The sequence below is a fragment of the Dendrobates tinctorius genome, unplaced genomic scaffold (genome assembly GCF_039654945.1).
Source record: "Dendrobates tinctorius isolate UK_male_01 unplaced genomic scaffold, ASM3965494v1 ptg000039l, whole genome shotgun sequence".
In the NCBI taxonomy this organism is placed as follows: domain Eukaryota; kingdom Metazoa; phylum Chordata; class Amphibia; order Anura; family Dendrobatidae; genus Dendrobates; species Dendrobates tinctorius.
The window spans coordinates 66,686,689-66,708,104 of NW_027361707.1; positions in this window are offsets into that span (position 1 = coordinate 66,686,689).

Genomic DNA, 21,416 nt, shown 5'->3' on the forward strand with positions numbered 1-21,416 from the left:
TTAGTACAGTCATCATTTGTAAGGTCAAGTCAGGCCTGTATACATTTGTATCTTATAAACATACAACTTTTTATGTATACCCCCCTCACATGTAAAGCGCCATGGAATAAATGGCGCTATAACAATAAATAATAATAATAATAATAATAACTTTCAGTATGTCCTTATCAATAATAAAGAGATGTTGGGAATTATTGTTATCAATCGTTATCAGACTGTGAATTATACAGTAACCACAGTACTGGCGAGATGTAGTCAGTATCAACAGGTAAACATTTATATCCTGCTACCTTATAAGTTACATTTCCTCTGACTGAGTTGTTTCTGTCTTTTCAGTTCCATCTTGTCCAGACGTCATGATGATTTTTCACATCTACAGCTGTTCTCTTCACTTCTCTGGTCTTCTGCAGCATATATCAACACAGTGCCCTTAAAATAAAAGTGTTAGTAAAATACCCTCTTACATAAAAATCTATGTCCATAATATCACCTAAAAAAGCCTCCTATAATACCTGTAGAATGTAAGTCTGCAAGGACAGGGTCCTCTCCCCTCTGCACCAGTCTGTCATTGTAAATTTGTTTATTGTTAACGATAGCTATAACTTTGTATGTAACCCCCCTTCTCATGTACAGCACCATGGAATTAATGGTGCTATATAAATAAATAACAATAATACAGTAATAATAATATATGACCGCCACACTATCTGCCCTTATGAGCTTCACTTTCCACACTGCATGCCCTTATGAACCAAAGTCTATACCATATCTGTCCCCTTTCCATTGTTTTCCCTTCGACTTTTTATATATCAACACTGTCCCCCTACCATGCTAACCCCTCTCCATACTGTGCCTCCAGATCACTCAGACCCCTCTCCATATCCATTCTGTACCCCTTTTTCACATCATGCTCTCATACTGTCCACCACATTGTCCTCTCTGAACTGTACCCCTGCCGTACACTGTCCTCCTACAGAGTATGATGGTCACCATAGTATGATATTGGCAACAACCCCTTAATATACACTATAATATCCATCCCAGCCCCCACGCAGTATGGTGTCCACCACAGATGCCTAAATTGCAATATGATGTCCATCACAGCCATCCATACAGTATAATGTCCCCAACAGCCCCTTACACAGTAAGGTCACCACAGCCCCCTTTACAGTATGATGTCTTCACAGCCCCCATTATAAGGTCTCCCTCAGTCCCCTGTACATTATGATGTCCCCCATATTCCCCTATACAGTATGATGCCCCCAGAGCCTCCTATACAGTATGGTATCTCCAGATCCCAGTATAATGTCCCCCACAGATCTTATACAATATGATTCCCCCCACATATCTTAAATAGTATTATGTACCCACAGACCAGGAATAATTTCCCCCACAGCGCCTAATATAATGTCCTCCACAGCTCCCAGTTGACACGTGTACCTGTCCTGTGTGACAGATCGGTAACTGAAATAACAAGACTGTCATGTATACCTGTCCTGTGTGACACAACCCGCAGGTCGGTAACTGAAACAACAAGACAAAAGGGGAACACTGGGAAAACAGTTACAACGGTGGGCCCTGCAATAGGGAACGGGGATATGGAGACCCCTGCACTCCCTTGAGGCAGTGTCCCTGAACACTCCTAACATTCCCTATACAGGCTCTTCACCTGTCACCAACCAGGATACCTGAATCCCTCACTAGCCCTGCACCTATCCCTTACTAGGAAACTGGATAGTGCGGACACTGGTCCCACCGCTGCACTAATACACACGAAGGAAAATACACCAAACGGGGGAACATAAAAACACTTATCTTTCTCTGCTGCAGTCACCGGGCAGCAGAGTTCATCACTGGATTAGCTTTCAGCAGTGGCTCGACACCGAAAGCCAGCTGCTCAACACTTATCTTTCTCTGCTGCAGTCACCGGGCAGCAGAGTTCATCACCAAATTAGCTTTCAGCAGTGGCTCGACCTCAGAGCCAACTGCTACCTTCACATTTTTCTCTGCTGCAGTCACCAGGCAGCAGAGTTCAGCACCAGATCAGCTTTCAGCAGTGGCAAAACACCTCAGAGCCAGCTGCTAACTTCACCGTGGTTGTAATCCACCAAGGACCTGCTATAACCAACACCAGCTGATACACCAGGTGACCTTAAATAGCAAAGGAGGAGTGGTCACCATCAGCAGAGAAACCAAAGACATGTAATAACCCCAGTGACCATCGGGGCAAAAGGTAAAGCAAAGAAACTATCAGACATGTAATAACACCTGTGGCCCCCAGGGTTAAAAACCCATATTAAGGCCACAAAGGCCTGTAAGGAAAAAAAAGGTTTAAATGAGAGAATCCAGAATCTGACACAGATCCAAGAATTGGACTGTGACACCAGTATAATGTATCCACAGTCTAATGTGATATGATGCTCTGTACATCCCCTCTTGTTATGACTCCACTGTCATTATCTCAGTAAATACTTTCTAACACCAGCTTGAAAAATGATTTTAAAATCCGAAATCTTGGCCAACTGAAATGTATGTTCACTAAATGCACTCAATACTTGGTTGGGGCTCCTTTTGCATCAATTACTGCATGAACGTAGTGAGGCATGGAGGCAATAAGCCTGAGGCACTGCTATGTTATGGAAGCCCAGATTGCTTTGATAGCAGCATTCAGGTCATCTTCATTATTGGGTCTGGTGTCTCTCATCTTCCTCTTGGCAATGCCCCATTCTCTATGTGGTTAAGGTCAGGTGAGTTTGCTGGCCAATCAAGCACAGTGATACTGCTGTTTTTAAACCCGGTATTGGTACTTTTGGCCATGTGTACAGGTGCCAAGTCCTGCTGGAGAAAGAAATTTACATCTACACAAAGCTTGTCGGCAGAGAGAAGCATGAAGTGCTCTAAAATTTCCTGGTAGACAGTTGTGCTGACTTTGGTCTTGATAAAACACAGTGGACCTACACCAGCAGATGACATGGCTCCCCAAACCATCACTGATTGTGAAAACTTCACAATACTGTAGACCTCAAGCAGCTTGGATTGTAGCCTCTTCACTCTTCCTCCAGACTCTGCGACCTTGATTTCCAAATGAAATGCAAAATTTATTTTCATCTGAAAACAACACCTTGGACCACTGATCAACATTCCAGTTCTTTTTCTCCTTGCCCAGGTAAGATGCTTCTGGAGGCTTGACACAAGGATTGTGACACTTGTAACCAATGTCCTGGATACGTCTGTGTGTGGTGGCTCTTGAAGCAATGACTCCAGCAGCAGTCCACTCCTTGTCAATCTCCCCAAAATATTTGAATCGCATTTTCTTAACAATCTTTTCAAGGCTGCGGTTATCCCAGTTGATTGTGCACCTATTTCTATCACAATTTTTCCTTCCACTCAACTTTCCTTTAATATGCTTGAACACAGGACTCTGTGAACAGATAGCTTCTTTAGCAATGACCTTTTGTGGCTTACCTTACATGGGGAGTGTGTCAATGACTTCCTTCTGGACATCTGTCAAGTCAGCAGTCTTCCCCATGATTGTGGAGCCTACTGAAACAGACTAAAGGACCTTTTTAAATGTTTAGGAAGCCTTTGCAAGTGTTTTTGTTAAATATTCTAATTTACTGAGATAATGACTTTTGGTTTTTTCATTGGCTCTAAGCCATAATCATCATCATTAACAGAGAAAAAGTTGAAATAGATCATTCTGTTTGTAATGGCTCTATATAATATGAGTTTTTGTATTGAAGAACTGAAATAAATTAACTTTTTAATGATATTCTAATTTAGTGAGGAGCACTTGTATGTCCCCATAGCTATCCCCTCTTATGTCTCATAGCCAGCACCAAATAAATCCCCACAGCCAACTTCTCTTATGTCCCCACAGCAAACCCCTCTTATGTCCCATAGGGAGCCCCTCTTATGTCCCCATATCCAGCCCCTTGTATGTCACCACAGCCAGCCTCTCATGTCCCTACAACCAACCCCTCTTATGTCCTACAGACAGCCCCACTTATGTCCCCACAGCCAGCATGTCTTGTAATGTCCTCCATTCATTGGCAAACATATAAAAGAAAAGTGAAAAAAGCTTATACACTCCTAATCCTGGTTCCATGTATGCCACGACTGCAGTCTTTTCTTCTATGATGCATATCAGTAGGCGGTAGATGAAGCGATGATGTCACTGCATTGTGCCATCAGACGTCCTCAGTATGTGCCGTCTTCAACAGAGCACAGACCAAAAGTGGCCTGCATTTTGATGGAGTCACCGGTGGAGCAGGAAGCAGATTACAACTCCTCTGCTCCTTACTCAGGTGGCACTCACAGCAATTGCATTGATGCCTGAATACCAGGCCACCACAGATATTCAGCAATGTCACTTTTTTTGCCCAAAGAACGCACTCCTCGGGCAGCAAGAGGTAAACACTGAACATCAATGGTTTGTATTGCAGGATTGCAAGGAAAATCTACTGTTGTCCAAAAAGAGTATTGCTGCCCATCTGCAGGTTGCTAAAGATCAGCTGGATAAGCCAGAAGACTATCGGAACAATATTTTGGATGGATAAGATGAAAATAAAGTATTTTGGTATAAAACTGAAATTGTTATGTTTGGAGAAAGAAAAACATCGCAATACAACACAAAAACCTCATGCCATCTGTGAATCACATTAATAGTTATATCATGGTTTGGGCTTTTTTTTTTTTTGCTGCATCTGGGCCTAGACAGCTTGCAATCATTCATGAAACAATGAATTCTGATTTTTTTATTTTTTAGGAGATTCTAAAGGAAAATGTCAGGACATCTGTCCATGAGATTATGCTCAAGAGAATCTGAGAAATCATGAAGAAATAATGATCCAAAGCACAAAAGTTGTTCAACAAAAGAATGGTTAATAAAGAACAAAAATAAGCTTTCGAATGGCCAAGTGAAAATCCTGACCTTAGCCCTATAGAAATTTTGTGGAAGAACTTGAAGCATAGAGAAAACGCAACAACATAAAAGAGTTGAAGCTTTTTTTTGTGGCAGGAATGGGCTAAAATTCCTCCAAGCCAATGCGCAAATCAACAATTACCGAAAACGTTTAGATACAGTTATTGCTGCGCAAGGGGTTTGTACCAGATACTGAAAGGAAAGGTTCACATACTTTTCCAAATTACAGATATGTGATATTGGATCATTTTCCTTATTTTCCTCATTTAAAAAAAAGGTTAATAATTTTTTACTTGTTTAGTTATTTTCATCTACATTTATAACGTCTGAAAATCTAATGTAGTTTATCGGGGAAAACCGGATTACTTACCGGTAATACTATTTTGTAGAGTCCACGACAGCACCCACTGAGAGAGGGGATCCGCCCCTAGGAACAGGAAACCTACAGAGAGATAAATGGGGTGGTCCTCCTCGCTCCCTCAGTTTGTATTACAGAGAACAACGGGGCAACCGCCATACATGTTTTAGTCAATTTGTTAACACAATTCATCTGTCCTTATATATAAACAATTCTACACCTGCTATAGCTTTCTACATTTTAAGTCGTAATTCTAATCTCCACCACCAAGGAGAAACACCTGTTAATTCTTACGGGCGGGAAGTGAGCGGGTGCTGTCGTGGACTCTACAAAAGAGTATTACCGGTAAGTAATCCGGTTTTTCCTCTTCGCCACGACAGCACCCACTGAGAGATTTCCAGAGATAATCACCTGGGAGGGCACACCGTGTTAAGGACAGATCTACCAAAAGACAGATCCTCTGTAGAGGACAAATCTAGTCTATAGTGACTATAGAAGGTAGATGGAGAAGACCAGGTTGCAGCCTTACATATTTGCTCAATTGGGACGTTCGCCCTCTCGGCCCAGGAGGATGACATGGCTCTGGTAGAGTGCGCCTTAATACCCTGTGGAGGGTCCTCTCCTTTTGCTGAATATGCCATTGTGATCGCATCTCTGATCCACCTGGACAACGTGCCCGTTGTAACTCTAGCCCTCTTCTTGTTACCCTGGAAGGAGACAAAAAGAGACCTACTCTGCCTCCAGGGACTGGTCCTATCTAAGTAGGCTAGCACAGCTCTTCTAACGTCTAAAGTATGATATTTAGCCTTGTCCTGTGTTGTTGGGTTCTCATAAAAAGAAGGTAGGCAGATCTCCTGAGATCTATGAAACTTAGTTGCCCGTTTGGGAAGGTAGGACGGGTCTGTTTTCAATATCAGTCTGTCTCGTGTTACTGACAGGAACGGGGGGGTCAACTGACAGGGCGTGAAGATCACTTACTCTTCTAGCTGATACTAAGGCCACTAGCGTAGCAGTTTTTAATGAGAGGCATTTCATTGATATTGAACTTATGGGTTCAAAGGGGGGCTGAGTGAAGGCATCTAAAACAAGACTAAGGTTCCATGCTGGTAGCTGAGGAATATGAATTGGCTCTGACCGCTGACAAGCTGAAATAAACCGGGTCACCCACCTATTACCTGCCACGTTGTAGTTAAACAAGGCTCCTAGGGCCGATACATGGACCTTAAGAGTATTTACTGAGAGCCTCAATTCCCGACCCTTCTGAAGGAATTCTAGAATGGCCGTAATGGGCACTTCACCGGATAATTTTGCTGGGTGAAAGGCCAGAAATTTCCTCCACACCTTAGAGTATATTCTTGTTGTAGATTCTTTCCTACTTTGCAGAAGGGTATTAATCAGGTTTTTTGAGAAGCCTTTCTGCTTCAATAGTTCCCTTTCAAATTCCAGGCCGCTAGGCGCAGGGCTTTGACCTGTGGATGGTAGCAGGGACCCTGCGAGAGAAGGTCCTGGTGTAGCGGCAAAATCCATGGGTTGGTTATTGACATGGCTCTCAGCCATGAAAACCATGGCCTCTTGGGCCAAAATGGTGCTATCAAGATGACCCTCGCCCTCTCTTGTCTTATTTTCCTGATCACTGTTGGTAACAGAACCATTGGAGGAAAGGCATAGGCTTGCTGGAATGTCCAGGGTGCTTGGAGGGCATCTAGTATGTCCGGGTTGTCTGCTCTGTAGAGAGAAGCGAACTTTTTTACCTGTCTGTTGGCTCTGGTTGCGAACAGGTCTATCTCTGGTCTGCCCCATTTTGCCTCTATCATTTCGAAGATGTGGTGGCTGAGGACCCACTCGCCCTGATATAGGGTCTGGTGGCTGAGGTAGTCTGCTCGAGAATTGTCTACTCCTCTTATGTGGAGCGCAGACAAGGAGTGAAGATGCACCTCGGCTATCTGAAAGATCTTTTCCGCGATAGACATCAATGGTCCTGATCGCGTACCTCCTTGCCGGTTTATATATGCCACTGCGGTGGTATTGTCTGACTGGATCCTCACGTGGGTGCCTCTTAACTGCGGGAGAAATTGAGATATAGCATAGTAAACTGCTGTTAGTTCTTTCATATTAGAGGAGCTTTCTGCTTCTTCCTCCAGCCACTGGCCCTGTACCATCTCTTCCTCCAGGTGGGCTCCCCACCCCGAGGGGCTAGCATCCGTGGTGAGTACCCAAGAGGGAGTAACCCACCATTGAACTCCTTTTGATAAATTGGTAAGATCCAACCACCAATCTAGGGAGTTGACGACTTCGGGCGATAGGGATATCCTCCCTTCCAACCGCCCCTGCAATCTGTCTGTCTCCTGTAAAATAGCCCACTGCAATTTTCTGGAGTGGAATTGGGCCCATTGCACCGCTGGAATGCATGATACTAGGGACCCCAGCAAGGACATACCCTGTCTCAATGATATTACAGGTTTTTCAGTGATGATCCGTATCTTATTAACTATGGCCTGCGCCTTAGCATCTGGTAAAAAGCATTTCTGACTTACGGAATCTACTTGCAGGCCTAGGAACTTCTGACAGGTTACTGGTTTTAGCCTGGACTTCTCCCAGTTGATTAGCTAGCCTAGTGTCTGTAAGGATGAGACAATATCAGCTATTCTTTTTTCACATTGGGCCACAGAATTTCCCACTATGAGCAGGTCGTCCAAGTAGGGGACCACTAGGGTGTCATTCAGCCTTATATATGACATCACCTCCAACATCAATTTGGTAAACACTCGAGGGGCCATAGATAGTCCGAACGGCATCGCCGTAAACTGGAAATGTTGAATCCGACCCTCGAACCAGACTGCTACCCGCAGGAACATCTGGTGCCGCTGGTATATGGGGAGATGGTAATAGGCATCCTTTAGGTCCAAGACTGCCATATAGCACCTGGGGAACAAGAGTTTTATTGCTGAATTTATTGATTCCATTTTAAACGACCTCAGCTTCAAGAATGTGTTAAGCTTTTTTACATTTATTATAGTCCTAAAAGAGCCGTCTGGCTTAGGGACTAAAAATAGGGGAGAATAAAAGCCCTCTCCCTTTTCGTCCCCCGGGACCTCTATCAGAACACGCTTAGTTAACAGCGTTGCAATCTCCATCTCCAGTGCTTCCTGTTGTGCTTGGGACTTCATAGAAGTCAATAGGAAGGAGTTCGGTGGATGCCGAACAAATTCTAGCTTTAGGCCCGATGAGATGATATCAATGGCCCAGGGGTTGGATGTAATCTTCCCCCATTGGTGGCTGAATTTCAGTAGTCTGCCACCTACCGGTGTACTGGTACTAGCGGAACCTGTCTCCTCTGAAGGGACGTTTCCCAAAAAGGCTGCCCCTCTGTTTGGGATCCTTATTTCCCCAGCGGTACTGAGGTTTGAAATCTCTCTTTTTTCCGAATGGAGGCTTCCTGTAGGCCCTTCTGCTAAAGGGAATATGCGGGTTAGGAAAACCTCTCTTTCTCTCCCCCACTTTTGTTAGGATCTCGTCCAATTCCGTGCCAAATAGGTACTTACCCTGGCAGGGTATAGCGCAAAGTTTAGTCTTTGTCTGCGTATCTCCTCTCCACCCCTTCAACCATAAGGCCCGCCGGCCCGAATTGGTTAGCCCTGCTGCTCTAGCAGATAATCGGAGAGAGTCCGCTGAGGAGTCAGACAGGAAAGCCGCTGCTCCCTTAATGAGGGGAATAGACGAAAGGAGTTTGTTTCGGGATACTCCGCTCTTTATTTTCTCCTCTAGGTCATTCAGCCACACCAACATTGACCTTGCTGTGCACGTGGCTGCTATTGCGGGCTTAAAGGCTGCAGTGCATGCCTCCCAGGATCGTTTAAGAAAGGTATCTGTCTTACGATCTAACGAGTCAGCCAACGTCCCTGAATCTTCCACCGGCAGGGAGGATCTACGAGAGGTAGAGGCCACTGCCGCATCTACTTTAGGGGCTCTCGACCAAGAAGTCAACTACTCATCGTCAAACGGGTATTTGCGCTTTGACGTTAAGGGGAGGAAGGTTCTCTGACCCTGTTTCTCCCACTCCCTCTTTACCAGCTCTTTTATGGCTGGGAGTACTGGGAATGCTCGGACCTTTTTCCGGGAAATGCCTGCGAACATCATGTCCTGCGGAGTCTTGGGGTCCTTACTCTCTGGCAACCCCATGGTATTTCGGACAGATTTAACAAGGTTACTAACACTGTCCGTAGGGAAACAAGTCTGTTCCTCCTCCTCTGAGGAAAAGTATTCCTGGGATCTATCTGAGTCTAGTTCTCCAGTTTCTGACGGCGATCCTGACACCGGTGAAACCATTCCTCTTGGTGAAACCATTCCTCTAGAACGACCCCCCAGACTACTGGAGCCGCCCAAGGCCCGTAGCTCCTCTCTAATTATAGCACGGATATCTTCCATTCTCCCTGAGGATTCTTCCTGTAGGGTCTCTTCAATACAAGACTCGCATAATCTTTTAGGGTGGCCATCTGGGAGGGGCTGAGAACATAAGGCACACTCTCTATTTTTCGCCTTCTCCGTTCTCTTGGCCTAAAAGTATGGATCAAGGGAAAGCCATTAGCTATAAGTCTGACTAAAAACACTCACCCGTGAATCTCGTCAGCAATTTACCGGCTGCGGGGTTCGCAATTCAGGCTGAGGCGAAGCATAGGACGGATTTTTCTCCTTCCGCTTTTTTTGTGTGGGCTCATTCTGTCTGGAATGCTCGCTGGACTCCCTTGTGGAGCTGCCACTTCTCCTGGTACTGCTGGTCCTTCTCGTAGTGCCGCTCTTTCTGCTGCCCTGTGGGGACTCATTCGGCTGGCTCTGTTGGAGCGAAACCGGGTCATCTATGGATGACATAGCTGCGCACCGCTGTAACATTACCGGCGCTTCTTATGCAGCTCACCGGTTCCGCCCCTCTTTCTCCTTCTTTCCCTTTCTTTTTTTTTGTTGGCCATTTTTCTTTCCACTGCGCAGGCGCAGCTCTGTTGCCGCGATATCGCGCTTTCCCCCCTCACCCCGGAAGCTGATACTACACTTCCGGGTCGCCTCAGTCTGGGAGCGCTGGCTACCTCCCGACCGCTGCCCCTGGACTCCAGGTAACTCCATCTTCAATCTGCACTTTTCCTAGCGCCACCTCTAGCCCCCCTTGCCGTATCGGGGGCGGGGGGCACGAACATCCAGGGTGCTGCCCCGTAATGCGTGCATATCCCTCTATGGGGATAGGGGGGGCGCGTTGCTCTGCCCCATTAAGTGAGCCTCGGTACTCCCCACCGAGGCCTCACCTGCATTACCAGCTAGGGGGGACCTCATCTCTTCCTCCCACAAACGCTGCTTCCAGTCCTGGGGCCCCCGCTGCTCATGTCATGCACGCGGGCGGCTACCAGACCAGGTATCCTCTTCTGCGGGTTCCTTCCTAGGAACAGGAAACCAAACTGAGGGAGCAAGGGGGACCGCCCCATTTATCTCTCTGTAGGTTTCCTGTTCCTAGGGGCGGATCCCCTCTCTCAGTGGGTGCTGTCGTGGCGAAGAGGAAAATATTATTTTCATAAATGCAGAAATATTGAAATTCTGAAGATTTCAAGCATCACTGTATATTACAGATTGTTAGGATTTGGCCAGCTGCAGTGCTTGCTAAAAAATTCCCCAAGGCTGTACTACCCCTTTAATATATTAATTGCTCTGTAATTCAGTAGTTTATTATTATGCAGGTTCAAAGACAATAAGAACAATAGAAGTGAGATGAAAGGAATGGTAATCAGATTTCTGATAAGGGATAAGTTTTTATTTTGACGGAATCAGGAAGATAAGTTAATCTAATTCTTCATCAGAACAAATTCACTGAGGATAAAAGCATAAAACACAAATCCTGTTCCAAAAACAACTTCTAGGGAAAGTACTGTATAAACAAAGATATATTATTTTTTTTACATGAGCCCAGTAAAAATCCCTCAATATAACATCGCTGGTAGGAAAGGGCTAACAAAAGGTTTGGGTATTCATTACTCGAGTTGAGCAAATTGTAACATCGCTGAAATTACATGGAAACAGCTTGGGGAAGACCCCTGGAAGCATCTCTGAATCCCAGGTCGCTGCTGGGAATAATGTTCTCAGAGTATTACGCCACTTTTACGGACAGACAATAAAACATACAAAACCGAAGACAAAATGGATTTGACTGAAAGTTTTTAAGAAACATTCTTTCCTGCGTAATGAATTGTATTGTACATAAGGCAAAATAAATAAGAGAAAAAAATGTTCCTCCACACATTTTGGGCTAAGTTCACACACTGTTTTTGCTGCGTTTTTGCTGCGTTTTTGCATTGTTTTCAATGGTGGAAAAAAACATTCCACAGGAAATGTAATTTTATCATTTTAATACCTTATCTGGTCATGTGGTGTTTGAGACATAATCAGACACACTGAATTTTTTTTTGCAGGGCCATCAGCTGGCTATCACTATTTATAGAGGGCCGCCAGGTGACCCTTTCTATTGTTAGGGGGCCAGCAGGTGTCTTGTGGACATATGAGACAAAGATAGAGTTTTTTGGTAAAGCACATAATTCTACTATTTACTGTAAATGGAATGAGGCCTATAAATAAAAAAAAAACAGTAGTTACAGTCAAACATGGTGGAGGTTCAAAGATATTTTGAGGTTGTTTTACTGCCTCTGGCCCTCGGTGCCTTGACTGTGTTCAAGGCATCATGAAATGTGAAGATTCACAAAGGATTTTGGGTCGCAATGTAGTGCCCAGTATCAGAAAGCTGGGTTTGCATCCTAGGTCATGGGTCTTCCAGCAGGACAATGACTCCAAACAAACTTCAAGAACCACCCAGAACTAGTTGGAAACAAAGCACTGGAGAGTTCAGAAGTGGTAATTCCAGCTCCAGTAAAGTACAACTACGGCTATTTTCACATTTGCATTTGGAGGCACAGCAGACGCTCGCAGTGAAGCTCTGCCCCCTGCCGCGCCTCCTCTGGTCAGCTCCGCCTATGGGCGCATTCTGCTGCATGGGGCCTGCATACCATATCTTTAGCATTGGGTACGCAGGCCAGGCACAGGTATGCATTTGCCGCCGCATGTGTCGTTTTGACGGTACAATGTGTTGCATTTTGGAGCAGTTGCCGCATTGTCAAAATGACGCATGCGGCGGCAAATGCATACCTGCGCACAGCCTGCGTACCCAATGCTAAAGATAGGGCGCGCAGGCCGCATGCAGCGGCATGTGCCCATAGGCGGAACTGACCAGAGTCGGCACGGCAGGGGCCGGAGCTTCACGGCGAGCGTCTGCTGCACCTCCAAACGCAAATGTTAAACTAGCATACCTCTTACATAATGATGGTATAGAAAAACTGTGAATGGACACATTAAATTATTTCATTGTGCCTGATTTGATGAATTTATGACTACACAACACCGTGAAAAGCATGAATTGGTCAATGAGTGCATGGAAGAAAGCAGCAGCAAGTCTTACAATTTATTAGGCAATAATCCCTGATTAGATGCCTGTCATACGCTAGTCCTACTGCCACACCTCACAGTTGACGAATTGCAGATAAGACCATAAAAATATCCAAAAGATATATAAACATAGCTATAGGGGTTTTCCCATCATATAAAGATCAATAACCGGTTGGTTCTACTAACATATACAACCCAAATCTGGGTACAAAGTACCCAGAAAAACACCATTCAAAAGAGTATAAATGTAAAAATTTTTATTAAGGATTAAATGTAAAAAAAGACATGAACCAAGAGTAAATGGGACATGTAAGAGGATTCAAAAGCGGATAAAATCAAGTAGATGAAGGTGGGAGGGGATTTTCACAAAAAGTAAAGGGTAGCAAGATAGTCTATATCAGACAAAGCAGGGAATACTAATGAACTTCCATGATTCTTGCAAGAATTTGCATGTACAGCATGATACCGTAAATCATAGTACAGACTATTAAGACTGTATAGTGACAAAAATAATCAGTCCGTCTATGTATACCATGCAGTGCAATATTGGAAGACGACAAAAAATCTTAATCAGTCCATATCTAATATAAAGGTAGTATAGAACTTAGCCATATTGAGGTGAAAGGACCCCACATACAGCCACCAGTGCCCGGACGCGCGTTTCGCTGTTACGCTTTCTCAAGGGGAGTGTGTCTAATGCAGTCTTGTGTTGCTCTTTTATGTCATTGAGGTATGTTCATGCGCCAATTGTGCATAGCGCATGGAACACCATCCCTCTGCCACAGAAGCATCCTATTCTGGCACTCAAATCCAGCACGTGTAAGGCGGAAACCCTCTGTGACGTCATAAACTCGCACCAGTATTTGCTAGAGACCTTCGGAGGTGCAGCGACATAGGGCATACTGCTCATGTGCATACCAGGCTCCATTTTAAAGAAGTCTAATTGAAGCGGCCATTTTGATGTGTACATATCGGTTAAAGTGCTTGTGCATGATGTGGAAATGATTTTAAGTTCTTCTTGTAGCGTTGATCTAGAAGGGTAACCAGCCAGTAATTAGTGTTGGCAAAAAATGCATAAAACGCAAGGTTAATGGGAAAGGCAGCAAAACAAACTCAGTCATGTGTGCCAGACTGCCAACAGCCAGGATTTCCCTGTCCCCATCAAGAGGATAACTTTCTATGTTGTCCTCCTCATACTCCTCCTCCTTGTCCATCCTCTCCTCCTCATCTCCAGGCCATCCATGCTTAACAGGCGAGATGAAGGTGATGTGGGTACTACTATCTGTAGTGTAGGCAATCAGATCCTGTTCCTCCTCCTCATTATCGCCCAGTCTGTGCTGAGAAGATGAGATGAGGCTGGGCTGTGTAGCATCACCCAGTTTAGTTTCTTGAGCCACCTCAACTGGCTCTGCCTGCAAAGACTCCTCTTTATTTGTGAACAGTGAGCGTTTCAGCAGATAGGGTCACCATCCTGCTTCTCTGATTATGATGTCATCGCCACTCACAATCTTGGTCAAGTCCTCAAAATTTTGAAGATCCACACAGATGTCAGACATCCATGCCCACTCATCATCTCTTATGGGCTGAGGCTAACAGGAATATTGATGTGCATGGTGTAGCTGCTATTTAACCACTGCCCTCTGCTGCTCACAAAGACTTGCCAACATATATAATGTTTGAGTTCCAACACGTGGTGACATCGCACAGCAGTCAATGAGCTGGAAGTTGCAAATACTGCTGCAGCCCTGTGAGGGCGTCGGCAGCTGTCTGTAGCCAACATGCAGAAATGGGTACACACGTAGCAAACTTTCACAAGTAGCCCAGGCAGATCTGGGTAGGTTTTGAGAAACCGCTGAACCACTAATTTGGGCACGTGGGCCAGGCATGGTACGTGTGCTAGGTTACCAAGCTTCATAGCTGCCACTGGGTTTTGGCCATTGTCATGTAACAAGGGCAACCGGGGGGGTAGTTGTGACTAGTTATTTAAAGACACAGTGCTTAGACAGAGTCCACTGAGCAAACATTCAGCAAGCCCCCCAGATCCCTTGCACATAGTTAGATGGGACCAACATAGCTTTTCCCCACAGGTTACCTTCTCTTCCTCTGGTCACAGCAGTCCAGGCAAATAAGGGTACAGAAGGCAGCTGTACTTCAACACTCTAGGAAAATTTGTGCTCCAAGAGGCAAATAGCGCTCCGTCCCTCCCCAGTCACTCCATATGGCAAAATAATACTGTACAGCCAAATTTGGGGTATTTCTACATTCAGCAGAAATTGTGGGACAAATTCTAGTGTCATTTTTACCCATTTCCCAGTGTGAAAATGTAAAACTTGGGGCTAACACTTGACAATCTTGGAGGTAAAAATGTAAATTATTTTTTATTCACTGCCTAATGGTATAAAAGTCTGTGACACACCTGTGGTGTCAATATAATCACTGCACCCCTTGATGAACTCATTGAAAGGCTTAGGCTGAGTTCACATGTAACGTTTTTTTCGCGGCAGTTTTAAACGTGTGATTTTGCCGCAAAAATGCGAAAAATAAGCATCCCATGCATTCCTATGGGATTCCGCAATGCTGTGCTAATGCTGCGGTTTTTTCCGCGGCGAAATCGCTTCGCGGCAAAAAACGCAGCATGCTCATTAATTTAGCGGAATCGTGGCGAACCCGCACCCATAGGAATGCATTGTTCTGCTTACTTTCCGCATGTGGCTGTGCACACCATGCAAAAAGTAAGCAGAACATTTGCGGAGGGTACCCACAGTCCGGAGGAGAGGAGACTGTCCTCCGGGCTTTTGGTACCATATCCCTGTAAAAAAATAGAATTTAAAATAAAAAATATTGTTATTCTTACCTTCCGGCGTCCCGCGCAGCCTTCCCGCCTCTCTCCACGCTCCCGGTAACAGTAAGCCTTTGAGAGAATGACCGCGATGGCGTCCATTCTCGCAGGATCACAACGTCTCGCGGTCATTCGCGATGACGTCGGAGCACTGTAATATGGTGCTACTTCCCCTCTGAGCTTTGCACTTTGTTTCAAAAGCAGTTTTTGACCATATATGGGATATCGGTAAACAGGAGAAATTGCACAACAAATTATCGGGTGCATTTTCTCCTTTTGCCCTTGTGAAAATACAAAATTTGTAGCTAAAAAAGATTTTTGTGAGAAAATTTTTATTCTTTTTATTTTCACGATTTAACGTTATAAACTTCTGTTAAGCACCTGGGGGTTCAAGGTGCTCAATACACATCTAGATAAGGTCACAGAAAACAGATAAAGACGATCACCACCGGTGATTCATAGAGCCAATACCATCAGCTGGACAAAAATACCGCAGGCATAAAACCTTTTCTCCTTCAGGTGCACACCAGAGCAAGATGCATAATCCAAATGAAATGAAAAGAGGTGTCCCTCATGGGAATGAAGTCCAAACTTAATTGGTCCAAAAAAATTTTTAAAACATCCCAGGCAGGTGGGGGGCTAAAGAGTGCAAAGACGATGGCCATTTCGCTCTGTGTTGCGCTTCTACAGGGAGTGACCCGTAGAAGCGCAGCACAGCGCGAAACGTCCACCTCTTTTCATTTCATTTGGATAATACATCTAAATAAGGTCCCAAAGGGGTCTTGTTTCCAAATGGTGTCACTTGTGGGGTTTCCACTCTTTAGGCATATCAGGGGCTCTCCAAACGCGACACAGAGTCCGCTAATTATTCCATCAAATTTTGCATTCAAAATTTGTGAAAAATGTGATTTTTTTTATTTCCACGGCTCTATGTTATAAACTTCTGTGAAGACCCTGTGGGTTCAAGGTGCTGAATACACATCTTGATAAGTTCCATAAGGAGTCTAGTTTTCAAAATGGTGTCACTTGTTGGGGGTTTCCACTGTTTAGACACATCAGGGGCTCTCCAAACATGACATGGTGTCCACTAATTATGCCAGCAAATTTTACATTCAAAAAGTTAAATGGCGCTCCTTTCCTTCCAAACCCTGCCGTGTGCCCAAACACTAGACTTCCCCCACATATGGGGTATCAGCATGCTCAAAAGAAATTGTTGTCTGTTTTCTCCTTTCACCCTTGTAAAAGTAAAAAAAATAGGTCCTAAGGAAAATTTTTGTGAAAGAAAAGTAAATGTTTATTTTTTCCTTCCACATTCCAAAAATTCCTGTGAAGCACCTGAAGGGTTAATAAATGTATTGCATGTGATTTTGAGTACCTTGAGGGTTGCAGTTTTTAGAATGGTGTCACTTTTTGGTATTTTCTGTTATATAGGCCCCTCAAAGTCACTTCAAATGTGAGGTGGTCCCTAAAAAAATGGTTTTGCAAATTTTGTTGTAAAAATGAGAAATCGCAGGTCAACTTTTAACCTTTATAACTTCCTAACAAAAAATTTATGTTTCAAAAATTGTGCTGATATAAAGTAGACATGTGGGAAATGTTATTTGTTAACTATTTTGTGCAATATGATTTACCCCTTTCTGACATGTGACGTACTATCCCGTCCACATGACCCGGGCCCGTGGGACCGTGGACGTTATAGTACATCACCGCAATCAGCGCCGCTCACGGGGGAGCGCCACTGAGTGCGGCCGGGTGTCAGCTGATTATCACAGCTGACAGCCGGCACTATGTGCCAGGGGCGGTCACGGACCGCCCCGGGCACATTAACCCCTGGCACACTGCGATCAAACATGATCGCAGTGTACCGGGGGCATAGGGAAGAATCCTGCGTGCTTCCCTGAGACCCTCGGAACAGCGCGATGTGATCACGCTGTTCCGAGGGCCTCCTCCCTGCAGGCCCACGGATCCAATATGGCTGTGGGGACCTTTGGGGTCCTGCAGGGAGGCGGCTTTCTCAGCGATCTGACACTTTATAGTAATGTCCCACACTGGGACAATATAATAAAGTAAAAAAACACAAAAACAAGTGTAAAAATATTTTTTTAAAAATTCCTAAATAAATTAAAAAAAAAATATTCCCTAATAAATTCTTTTTTTTGTAAATAAAAAAAAAACAATAAAAGTACACATATTTAGTATCACAGCGTCCGTAATGACCCGCCCTATAAAACTGTCCCACTAGTTAATCCCTTTAGTGAAACCCTTCAAAAATAAAATAAAAAACACAGCAAAAAACAATGCTTTATCATCATATCGCCGAACAAAAAGTGCAATAACGCGCGATCAAAAAGACGTATATAAATAACCATGGTACCACTGAAAACATCATCTTGTCCAGCAAAAAAAAGCTGCCATACAGCGTTATCAGCGAAAAAATAAAAACGTTATAGCTCGCAAAATAAAGTGATGCAAAAATAATTATTTTTTATATAAAATTGATTTTATTGTATAAAAGCACCAAAACATAAAGAAATTGTATAAATAAGGTATCACTGTAATCATACTAACCCGAAGAATAAAACCGGTTTATCAATTTTACTGCACGCGGAACGGTGTAAACGCCCCCCCCAAAGAAATTCATGAAATGCTGGTTTTTGTTCATTCTGCATCACAAAAATCGAAATAATAACAGATGAAAAAATGTCATGTGCCCGAGAATGCTACCAATAAAAACATCAACTCGTCCCACAAAAAATAAGACCTCACATGACTCTATGGGTCAAAATATGGAAAAATTATAGCTCTCAAAATGTGGTGATGCAAAAACTATTTTTACAATAAAAAGCGTCTTTTAACGTGTGACAGCTGCCAAACATAAACACCCGCTATAAATAGTAAATCAAACCCCCCTTAGTTAGGGAAAAATAATAAAATTAAAATAAATCTATTTATTTCCATTTTCTCATTAGGGTTAGGGCTGAGATTAGGGTTAGGGGTGTGCTGAGGTTAGGGTTGGTGGTAGAATTTGGGGGTTTCAACTGTTCAGGCACATCAGGGGCTCTCCAAATGCAACATGGCGTCTGATCTCAATTCCAGCCAATTCTCGTTGAAAAAGTCAAACGATGCTCCTTCCCTTCCAAGCTCTGCCATGCGTCCAAACAGTGGTTTACCCCACATATGGGATATCAGCCTACTCAGGACAAATAGCAGAACAACCTTTTGGGTCCAATTTCCCCTGTTACCCTTTGGAAAATAAAAAATTGTTGGCAAAAATATAATTTTTGTGGAAAAAATATGATTTTTTTATTTTTATGGCTTTACGTTATAAACTTCTATGAAGCACTTGGGGGTTCAAAGTGCTCACCACTAGAGTTGAGCGACTTTTGGTTTTTTAGGGTCGAGTTTCGTTTCGTGAAACCCGACTTTTCCAAAAGTCGGGTCGAGCAAGATCGTCCTATTATAGGGAAAAGTCGGGGTCGTCCCGAAACACGAAACCCAATGTAAGTCAATGGGGAATAAAAGTCGGCAGTGAGAGGAGGACAGGAAACACACCTACAGTGCCCATTTGAATGCCAAAAGCATCAATTCTTCTTACTTAAGCTTGTCAACCTTATTTAACTTCATAATACAAGTTACACACTGAAAAATGGGGGTTATTTGGCTAAAGTTGTGGGGGGGAGGGCTGGCTGCAGGTTTTCATGTGCCCTGGGCGAAAGAGCGCCCCTTTAACACATACCACAACTTATCATGCTCCGATACGGCAGAGAAATAGCGGTATAGTACAATGAAAAATACTTCACTTTTTACATCTCATGACGAGGCCCATCTATTTCTCCATACAGAATCATTGGGCCCATATAATGTTTGAAACAGTATATGATGAGCTCCACATAATGCTACAATATATGTTGGTCCCCATGGATGAAGCTCCACTGTCTTATGGGCCCAAATAATGCTCCAAACATAATGGGCCCCATTTCTAATGCTCTAGTGTATAATGGGCCCTGTAAATGCTGCTCCAGTGTCTGATGTCCACCTTTGGAATGTTCCAGTGTATGGTGGGCCCCATCTATCATTCTCCAGAGTATAGTGCTCCCCAAAAATTGCTATCCCAACATTGAAAACAATCAAATAAGTCTCCTCGCTAGGGAATCCCTGTACTTGTCTGGACTCCTCGTCGTCCCCATCTTCCATCTCACTGCACAGTATTTCAACTTTGCAAGAGCTGTGATCCTGAGCAAGCAGGGGGGGGCCACTCGTTGGCGACGGCACTGGCACAGGGCCCCTGATAGTACGGTGGTGTGTCTGATGGCGGGTGGGCCGAACCTGCACTTTCATCTGCAGCTTCCTCTTTGTCACCGTGTAAGATGGAACTGTATATGGGAAGGGTAACCTGAGTTTCATCAGGGTCAGATTCAGGTCGTGTAGCGTGCGAGGGGAATGTAGTGGTCTGGGTCAATGTACCAGCAGATTCATCGAGCAGTGGCTGGGCATCAGTGCACTTGTGTCGCCCCCAGGAGTACGGTCGCCACAGTGGCATTACCTTCTTCCTAGGGAGTGTGATGTCATGCTTGGGAGCAACGAACGATCTCTCTAGCAGGTTAACTGATTGGGCGGCGTTATTCCCACGAGTCATGACCCTCCAAACAGCGTTCATGAAGGCAATGTGTTTGTTTTACATGGGCAGTATGGTTGAAAAGCTGAACCTTAAAGGAATGTCCAGAAGGGCACCACCAGGAGTGGAGCCTACGGTTAAATTCGACTCCACCTGAGAAACCTCAACCATGCCAGCTACAGAACAGATGCACACATTGCAAGCTTAATTCCGTTAACGAACGAGACTCCGTCATGCCCCGCGGTCCGAGTCCGGCTTACTAGAGGGACACGTGAGGCTCTGGCACATGAGATTGGCCAATAACTGGTGTGTCATGCCCTTACATGTCCGTGGCTGCATGTGCGCTACACTAAAAGGCCAGCGTTTGTCGCTTACAGGTGCAGATAACCCGCTGAACAACGTTAGTGATGGGGATCACTGATTACAATTATTACCCGCGAACAATGATTTCCCAGTAAGTGCAGGTCAACCGCAGTTCCGGAATTAGGCCTAACCGTCATTCCTGAAAAAATGAAAAACTTACGTGTGTAAACCACAGGTGCTGTAGCTTGCTTAACAGCTCGCCAGCCGTTCTCATGCCCAGTATGGATTACACGTGATTGCACAAAGGTGAGAAAGGGTACCGTATCCCCAGATAACATGTATGGATAGCGTACACATTCAAATATATGTCTATACATCAGGAGGCAGGCTCAGACGGTGTTAGGCCCAGTATGGATTGCACGTGATTGCACAAAGGTTAGAAAGGGTACCGTATCCCCGGATAACATGTATGGATAGCGTACACATTCAAAATATATGTCTATACATCAGGAGGCAGGCTCAGACGGTGTTAGGCCCAGTATGGATTGCACGTGATTGCACAAAGGTTAGAAAGGGTACCATATCCCCAGATAACATGTATGGATAGCGTACACATTCAAAATATATGTCTATATATCAGGAGGCAGGCTCAGACGGTGTTAGGCCCAGTATGGATTGCACGTGATTGCACAAAGGTTAGAAAGGGTACCGTATCGCCGGATAACATGTATGGATAGCGTACACATTCAAAATATATGTCTATACATCAAGAGGCAGGCTCAGACGGTGTTAGGCCCAGTATGGATTGCACGTGATTGCACAAAGGTTAGAAAGGGTACCGTATCCCCGGATAACATGTATGGATAGCGTACACATTCAAAATATATGTCTATACATCAGGAGGCAG